Source organism: Gossypium arboreum, chromosome 9, assembly GCF_025698485.1.
Source record: "Gossypium arboreum isolate Shixiya-1 chromosome 9, ASM2569848v2, whole genome shotgun sequence".
In the NCBI taxonomy this organism is placed as follows: domain Eukaryota; kingdom Viridiplantae; phylum Streptophyta; class Magnoliopsida; order Malvales; family Malvaceae; genus Gossypium; species Gossypium arboreum.
The window spans coordinates 70,486,088-70,495,837 of record NC_069078.1 but is presented as its reverse complement, the minus strand read 5'-3'; the positions used below and the strand labels follow the sequence as shown (position 1 = coordinate 70,495,837).

Below are 9,750 nucleotides of genomic sequence, written 5' to 3'. Positions count from 1 at the left end.
CAGACGAATAGAGATTCCATTTCCACTGTAAGAACTGAGTGTTATTTTCATGGAGAGTAGAGCTGGTGATGGATAATTATGGTTAAATGGCGATTTTATTTTTTGTTTTAGACGAGGGATTGATTGATGGTGATGGGGTGGCGCTTGCTGCTCTTATTCCACAGGGAGAATCATCAGAGGCTTTATCCTTTACCGTGGGCCAAATATACCCCATCAGATGTAATGCGCCAACAATACTCCCAAGTCAATTCTCATGATTTTAATAAACTTATATATTTATATCATTATTATATATGATTACAAATACTAATTTAACTTAAACCAAAATAGAATTTAAATTCAATACCTACAATTACTTATATTCAACTCATAAAACACAACTCTTCCTCATTATTAACATATTTATACTTTATCATCATACCAACTATTGCTTTCTTATATCCTTCAACTTCTTAATTTTGACTTTAACTCAAAATATCACAAAATATCATTTCCATCTTTTCCAATGAGATTCTATTCTATTTCATGATCAAAATCGTATAATTTTTTAAAATAATAAAAATAGAGCAATGAATTTTTAGTAAAAATTTAAAACATCAATTATCACTTTTCTTTACGGTCATCTCTTGGTAGTTGATATAAGTAACGAGATGTGGCATGCAAATTCATATTTTGTTCAAATAATTTAAAGTATTATAAAATTATTAAAATGGTAATAAAAATATTAAAAATAATTATCAAAGTAATTTATTACAAACCGCACATACACATATACTAGATTATGACACAGCCACGATACAAGTAAAAAAAGTTATGTACAAAATATATTTATTAAAATTCTAAACATAAATCAAATTACTCTACAACAAAAATGAACTTAAGCAGCACCCGTAAATTATAGCCTAAACAACAAATTTCGTTGCATTAGAGTTTATGCAATAGTTTTGTGAAGTTCAAAACCAACACTTATTTAGGTGATAGTTTTATTTATTGTTAAATGCAATATTTATCGTTAATACAATACTATGTGATTATTGCCTAAAATAAAAAGAACAAATTTTTAAAGTAATGGTTTATTTTAATGTTGTTGTTAGTATTTCACATCATGTTATTTTATAGTTACATACAATATTTACTTGAAAGAAAATGCAACAATTGTTCACCATAATTGCAACATTATGAGAGCACTGCCTAAAAGCAATTTAAATAACAATTATTTTAATGTTGTCATTAATGTTTTAGGTAATGGTTTTTCTATAATAAATGCAATGTTCGTTTGAAATATAATAGTCAACACTTTTATATTTATTGCAATGCTATATTTTGCATAAATTAAAAGGCAACATTTTTTCTTTCAAATTACAATTTATTTGTCATTGGCTTTTTGCCACAAATCTTTATAAATAAATGCGACAAATTTTATTTTTTTTTAAGAAAACCCATGTTTTCTGCAACAATTTTCTTAAGTAAATTATTAAAATAGTCACTTTTATTTATCTTAGGTTACATTTTAGTAATTAAGCCATTAATTATTATTAACGGTATCATCATTTCAAATAAAAATTTTAGATTAAATTATATAATTTGTCCTTACATTTTTTCATTTTGAGCAATTTAATTTTTTTTCTTTTTATGTTCTTTTAACTTTTTTTTCATTCTCTTCGCTCCTCATTTCTTTTAACATAGTTTTTCTATATTTTCAATTTGTTAAAACTAGTCCCTCTACTTTTATTTTTTGAACAATTTTTTTCTTCTTTTTTCTTTATTTTCATTTTGTTCTTCCCTTTTATTTTTCTCTCTTATCATATTTTTCACTACAAAATATAATTTTGCCCACCAAATAAATCAAGTCATTGTTTATTTCACATGATTCCTAAATTGAATTTCACTCGAAATGGAATACTAATCATTCTTAATCCAATCTCGATTTGAATATAACATAATTTTGAAACTAAAATTGGATCTAACTAATCAATATAAAAAAAATTGTTTCTAATTTTTTACAGAATCGTGTAGATTATTCATTTCCTTTTATTTTATTTTATGACAAATAAAATTAAGCAAACAATAAAATTGATCTAAACATTCTTGGATATTCCCAAGCAAGTTTGATTGGAAGTCAAGCATGGATAAACCGAAGACCAAATTGGTTTGGGTAAAGTTGAGGGTAAGTTTTGTATGGTGGTTGTTTTAGTCATTGAGAGTGTAGAGCTCGTTTGAAGAATCCATGAAACAACCTAGTTTCGAGAGGGCTAGAATGTTGTAGGTAAAATAGATAAGGTGGTCGTAGGGGTTGGTTATGAGGTTGAGGGAACGGGCTTAGAAAACTTTGTTGAGGGTGGACTCCCATAAGTCATGGCTGACGAGTTCTTCGAGTGAATTGAGCTTGTGGACTAGGACATTGGGAGATCCAAACTAGTTCATTAAAGTGGTAATAAACGATGAGGGTTTGTAATTGTAGGGTGAGAATATGTGAAGCAAGTTTTATTTTGGTTTCATCTTTTGCCTTTTCTTTTTTTCATATGTCGTAACCATTTTTTTTTGAAAACGGGATCGACTTGATTTTGAAAATGAAAATTAAAACGGGAGTCGCCACCGATCCTTATTAGGTGTGATCAGATCACATTTGTTTTAATAAAATATTTTAGTTTACTAAAACAGTGTTTTTGGTCTACGAAACTCAAGGGAACGGGATCGGGAGTCGGTTAAGTGCGAGGAAGGATTAGCACCCTCGACACGCCTAAAAATTGGTACCGAATTGATTAGTTAGTGTCTTAATGTCGAAAATGAAAAATCAGGAACGAATTTGAAATACGATCTTTTCTATTAATATTGATTTTAAAATTCTTGAATTAGCTTGAATCTATTGTTTAAAGATTTTCTTATTCTCGAGATATATTCTCAAGATATCGGAGCATCACATCCCATAAGTTAGGACACAATACCATGAATTCCCAAGCACAAGGTCATCTTTTGATTTAAATGAGAATTTCATGTGTTTTAAAACTCGAAAAGGATATTTAGCTATTTAGAAACAACGAGAAAATCGAAACCCCGTAAGTTAGGGCACAATTCCTCGACATTTCAAAATGCATAACATTGCCTTATTTGGAAAATTTTGTTTTTGAATAGTAGCGAATACAATATTTAAACGACGTGTATTTGTTAGATTAAAATAAAATGATTTATTGGATAAATGTATTGGGCTTAATGTATGATATGACTTAGGCTAAATAAAACAAAGATATATCATAGAGCATGGGATAATACAACATGAATACAATGTTATACAAGCAAATGACAATGATGAAAATACGAATAGACCAAATATAATACACGCAATGGTAGTATTCACATAACATATATCGCTTAGATACTAATCATTAATAATCAAAGACAAATGAATAAAAAAATATTATAAAGCGAATTAAAATGAATAAAACGTAAAGCAAATTTAAAATGACAAGAAATGAATTTAAAATAACTAATAAAAAGAAATATCAACAATGTGCAAGCCAATTTAAAAGAATAATATATATATAAGAGATTTTAGAATAGATATTACAGACCAAAATTTGAAATAAATAATATATGGGAAAAGCTTAAAATGAATAATGTGTAAAATAATTTAAGATAAATGATACCTAAACAAGTATAAAATATATATTATGTAAAAGAAACTTAAAATATGTAATACTCAAGACATCTAAGAAATAATTAGTATGTATATGTGTACAAAATAGATATAACGATTTGAAATTGATAATACATATAAAATTTTACAATAAACAATTTAAAACGAATGATGCACAAAGCAAATTTGTAAAATATATAATGTAGAGAATTTTAAAATCTATATTATATAAAGCAAATTGAAAAAGATTCATACGAATAATTTTAAAGTAAATAATATATATATACATGTAAAAGTATGAAAAATATATATAAAAATTTAAAGTAAACAATAATAAAAATATTTTAAAATAAATAAATAGGGTTATATAAGGCATGAAAACAGTTTTAAAATGAACGATGTGCATATAGATTAATTTAAAAATATACATATATACATAGAGATAAAAACTTGAAATAAAAGGGGCTTAAAGAAAATAATAATAGTAATAATAATATACAAAACTGTCACTTTGTTATATGTATAAAAATTATTGAAATAAACTATATGAATGATATGTGAGAAGTATCAAAACATATAATATAACAAAATAGCCTAGTACACTCAATATACAAAAAAAGTTTAAAATAGATAATAATTCAATTTTAATAATCAATGTTAAAACAAGTTAAAATAAATCATATACATAAATAATCTAGTAGCAAACAAGATGTAAAATATTTAAAATAGTACATAATAAAACATTCTAAAATTAATAAACAATAAAAGTAACAAAAAGGATGCAGGACGTGATTGAAAGAGGGCCAGAATTCAAGGTATCAATTGCAAATGAAAACAGAAGGTCGCTGGGGGCTAATTCGAAACATGCTTAAACTTGCGGGGATTAAATGGGACAATATCCCAAACCCAAGCATATGTGTGCAAAACGACATCGTTTTGCATAGCTATTAAAGCCAAATTTTTTGTTTATTTTATTTTAACTTCATTTTCTTTCAAAAAAAGGCAGAGAGCCTTCCTGCTCTCTCTCTCCCTCCTCCCTCTTCTTATTTGGCTAAGGTAATATACCCATCATCGCCGGATCACCGCTCCTCCACCGTAGACGGTGGTCGGGGAGACGCAAAATGGTCCCCTTAGCCTCATTTGAAATGCCTTTGAAGTCTAGGCTACCAAAACTCAAAGAATCGAAGGAGGCCCTCAATTTGGGTCCGATGTCGGCGATGGAAAAGTGTTCTCCGACGCGCGACCACGAGATCCAGGTGAGCCCTTCCCTTTTCTTTTTTATTCTTTGTTTTTATGCTTAAAATAGATATCTAAAAATGAAATAAAATGAAAAAACGAGCAGATAAAAGAAACAAAAAATATTAAAACAACGACCTTTCTAATTTTTATTTTGCGTTTTGCTTTCTAATCTCCGTAAAAAAAAGAAAGGGATTGATTTCGGCTTTTTATAGCCGAGTTACACTGATTTGTTCTTTCTTTTTTCATTTTGTTTGATTCCTTTCGTTTTTTTTTTTTTGCTTGTTGTTTTCTCTTTGTTCGTTTCTCTGCTGTTGGTATTTGCTTGTGCGTGGACCTTCATTTTGCAGGTCGTGTCAAAGGCTGGTGGTTGGTGCCCCGAACGGTGGTGGCACACGTGGCAGAGGAGGCAGCGGCTGAAAGTCTGTAGCTAGGTTTTTTGCTGCTGAAAATTTTTAGTTGGTTGGGCTGTCTTGGGCTTTAGGGTTTGTATTTAATTGGGTTTGGTTTAGTAGTGGGCTGATGGGGTTTGGGTAGTTTGTAATTTGGGCTAGGTGACTCTTGGACTTTATTTTTATTTATTGTATTTGGTGTTTTATTTTGATTTGTTGGTATGGGCTAAAATTGGCTGCTACATCATAAACATAAAAAAGCTTTAACAGATGGAAAACATAAAAAAAAAACTACGATAAAAAAAATGGAGAAGGGAGAAAAATAGAGGGAGAAGTAGAAGAGAATGGAAAATAGAGAAAAAAAAGTTAAAAGAACATAAAATAAAAAAATTAAATTGCTCAAAAAGAAAAAATATGAGGAGTAATTATATAATTTAACCTAAAATTTTTGTTTAAAATGATGATTTAACGTGTCACATCAATTTACCGTTACATTGTTATCATCAATTAATGGCACAATAAATAAAATGTTATAACACGATAACGTAAATTATTAAATAAACTAAAGTGACTATTTTAATAAAAAATACCCAGACCACATGAACGAAACAAAACAAACATTCAATCTAAACCTATGTCCAAACATTCAAAAAATACTCACATCACATATAATAATTAAAAATATTTTTAATTTCTATTTAAACCCACATAAAAGAAACAAAGTCTAAAATAGTTTTATGTTTCTTCAAAACAAAGATGACAAGCAGCATTCTACCAAATTTCAAGTCTTCTCATTCCCTCGGGTAAATTTTCATTTTCTTCCATTGCCATCATCCTATACTTATATTTAAAATAAAAATAATTTCAATATGTTGAATAAAATTTATCAATAACTAATGAAAATAGAAAATTATTTACCTCCATAAAATCAGATAAATGATGCTCTCCATTCATTATGTAATTAAAAAAAAAAAAAAAAAGTGAAATATTACGATGTTAATTCATTTTCAAATTCTAAACTAAATAAAAGTGAAGCATAGTTGAAAATGATGGAAGATGTCCACCTGGTGTTCCACCGATATCACTAAAAGATCAAGCATTCAACGAAAAGGATCAAACATACATGATGAGATAACCAAGCTAAGATTACATTGTCACAAGCCCATGTAGAGATCTCTTGCTTGTGTTAGTCTTTTTTTTGTTTGTAAATCTTCTTCCTCCTTTTGTGCACTTGCTCTTGCTGAAGCAATTTTTTCAATATGAGCACGTCTTCGTGTTCATTTCTCATTAGTTAAGCTGCCCTTTCATTGTGTTTGTCTTTGTATTTCGTCAAGCTTGGCCTTAATATTTCAATTAATATGAATTATTGAAAAGTAATTTAAACTGTGGCATACTAATTTGAATAAATAAATAATGTAACTTTTGTATTTTCATCCAATCCAATGCACTCCCTTCCTATAGTTTATGAATTGCAATAAATATCTGGATTAGTAAAGGTTGTTCAGTACTCTGTTTTGACACCCTCTATTTTAAAGCAAATATATATTGACAAGTGATCCTAACCACTAAATTACATATATGCTCACACCTTTTTATATGTTAAGCTATTTCATTTCTTTAATCATTATTTTATCTACCTAACAAGTTTACCCCATTTTACTTGTTTCTCTAATTATTAACTAAGTAGTCACCAATTCACTAATTATCTAGCATCTCATCTCTGCTAATGATTCTGAGGTCCATTTTCTTTGAGCTTCACATTGACTTGGCCTTATTTCCAAGGCCAACTTGTTGTCTTTGTTAGTGCGATACCCTTTTTAAGAGCGAGTAAAATTTGATTCGGCTGAAAAAAAAAATTAATTTTTTTTGAAATTTTGAGTTAATTAAATTGAGTTATTCGATTTTTTGAATTTGAGTCAAGTTAATTTTTACAACTTGAAAAAATCCAAAACAATAAATTTGAGGAGTTTAACAAGTAAATTCTCAAATCAAATTGATCATATTAAAGTATATTTTTCTCTTATTTTACTTTGAAAGAGATTTTAAATATATACATTTTAACTTGAAATTAGTTATATTATAACAGGATTTTAAATTGATGTGTTCAATTTAATTTGAACAACTTTAATCAACTCGACTCGATTCAAAAAATATTCAAATCTAGTTAAGAAGGTAAAATAATCCTCGTCTACTCAACTAACTTAAAAACTTTTTTATGTAATTTGATCCAACGTTCACCTGTATCAATAATCTTCCTCAATGCCGGAGGGAGCACATTCAGGGCTTGTGTAGAGTTAAGGTTTTAGGGCTTAGCCTTTGGGCTTCAACAATAATATCTTTGGGCTTTGTGCCTTTTTCTTACTGAACCAAAGCAAAAGAAAGAAAAAAAAGCACTAATCTGTCTCCTACCTTGACAAATTGGTATGCTTATACTCCACCAGGGCTTACTTCTCAAAAAGACATATTCAACTCAGAATTCAACTCAATTATCTGCTACCAAATAATGAAAATATTAATTTAATTAAGTGCACAATTTTGTAACAATTCCAACCCCATTTTCCCTCTATTGCCCAGCCATGCTCACTTTTTTCCTTTACTACTACACTTGTACACATACATACTCACTCTCAAGTACAATTCCTTTTATTACATAACCAAATCTGAATAGCTAAACCTAAACCTACACAATTCATACTTACCTCTTTTAATTTTGGTATTATTTGATAACTTAAAAGTTAACTGTCAATAAAATTAAATGTTAAATTTGAATTATAAAATTTGTTTAGTATGTTACTTCAAATAAAATATAATTAAATTGTTATATTCTTACATTTTAAACATTTAATGTCATTTTATTCTGAAATAATATTTTACACATATTAAAAATTTGGAATAAATTATATTCTTAATAAATATAAATTATATTCCTCCCTTGCAAGTTGCAACCTTTTGGCCGAATGTTACCCAAATCTTCTCTCTCTCTCCCATTCAGCTGCTCGAAGTTTGCATGGGATGGAACTTGTTTGGCAACCCTCCCTCCCTTAGCCTTCAGCATATATTAGGATTAATAAATTACGCATTTCAACCTTAAAATATCACAACCTCCCCGAATTGTTTAGCCATTATACTCCATACCTTAATTTAAGCCCCTTGTTACATTATGGGAAATTTCCACCTTAAATCCCTCTTAACTCTTTCTTACTCTAAATTAATCCTCACCCATTGATACACACTAGAGCTGGCAAATGGGCCGGCTCAAGCAAGCTCGGATCAGGCTTACTTCAGACTTAAATTTTCTCCGGCTCAAATTTTCTTGGGCTCAAGCTTTTTCAGACTTGGATTTTTCGGATTCAGGTTTGGATCGAGTCGGATGAGCGCTGATGAATTTAAATAATTTTAAATTTTATAAGTTATAAATATTTTAATTTTGAATGTAATAATTCATTTTAGCTTTATACGATGAAAACGCAATTTAAATTTTCCTTATTATAAACATAAATTATATATATATTTAATAAATGTATTTTATATAAAATAATTAAAGTGCTTATTGTATGTAAAATTTATTATTTTATAATATTATATGAATTAAAGAAAATATATTTTTTTCCCATTATTATATTGTAGTGACAATTGAATAACTTTTTATCTTTCTTATTAAATTTATAAACCTAATACTAATATTCTAAAATATTTATTCAAAAACTCAAATATATTATACTAAGCCTAAACTCAAATAATATATTCATTATTACCAAATTCAAAATAAACTAATTATAGCTCAAATCTCAAGTCCAAAATAAAAAGAAATTAAACCCAATACTCAAATACAATTTGTAAATGTTAAAGCTCAATTCAAAATCTAATCTAAAATGATATTTTATGTATTATTAATTATAATTATAAATATGTATTTTAATATACTAAATTACATCTAACTATTGATGTTATATCTTTTATTATAATCAATAATATAATAATAGTTATTTTATTAATACTTATAAAATATATCATTTCATTATATAATCCTATATCACATATTATAATGTACAATAATAAATAATATATTATTGTTTATTATCCTGGTAGAAATATGCTCTATGTCACTATACTTTTCCTACATTTGAAAGTAATGTTGGAAAAGTTCAGTTTAGAAAACGGTTTTTACTCATAGTGGAAAATTAAAGATTTTGAAAACTAAGTCAATTTTTGATATTTATAGTAAAAACTTTTTTCCAAAAAGTACATGTCCTTTGAGCGAGACGGATCTGTATCGTTACAGACTTTCAACCGAATGACCTTGTAACCTCCTAAACTTGGCCTAGACGTTATGGCCGAATTGTGAAGGCTATATTGACCACTGGAATGGCCTAATTAAACCTTCGTATTCCAATGTACTTTTAAACCATTAGACCAATTTGTAACACCCTTCGCCCGTATCCCTTGCCGGAACAAGGTTCGAGGTGCTACCAGATTTAAACTCATCCA

At 28.1% G+C, this 9,750-nt stretch overlaps 1 long non-coding RNA gene across 1 annotated transcript; it reads left to right on the top strand.

Moving 5' to 3' along the window:
- The first annotated feature begins 4,618 nt into the window (after positions 1-4,618).
- Positions 4,619-5,474, top strand: LOC128280668 (uncharacterized). The gene is made up of 2 exons (XR_008270770.1): positions 4,619-4,890; positions 5,221-5,474. It is a non-coding gene; the product is annotated as an uncharacterized LOC128280668 (long non-coding RNA).
- Positions 5,475-9,750: the final 4,276 nt, after the last annotated feature.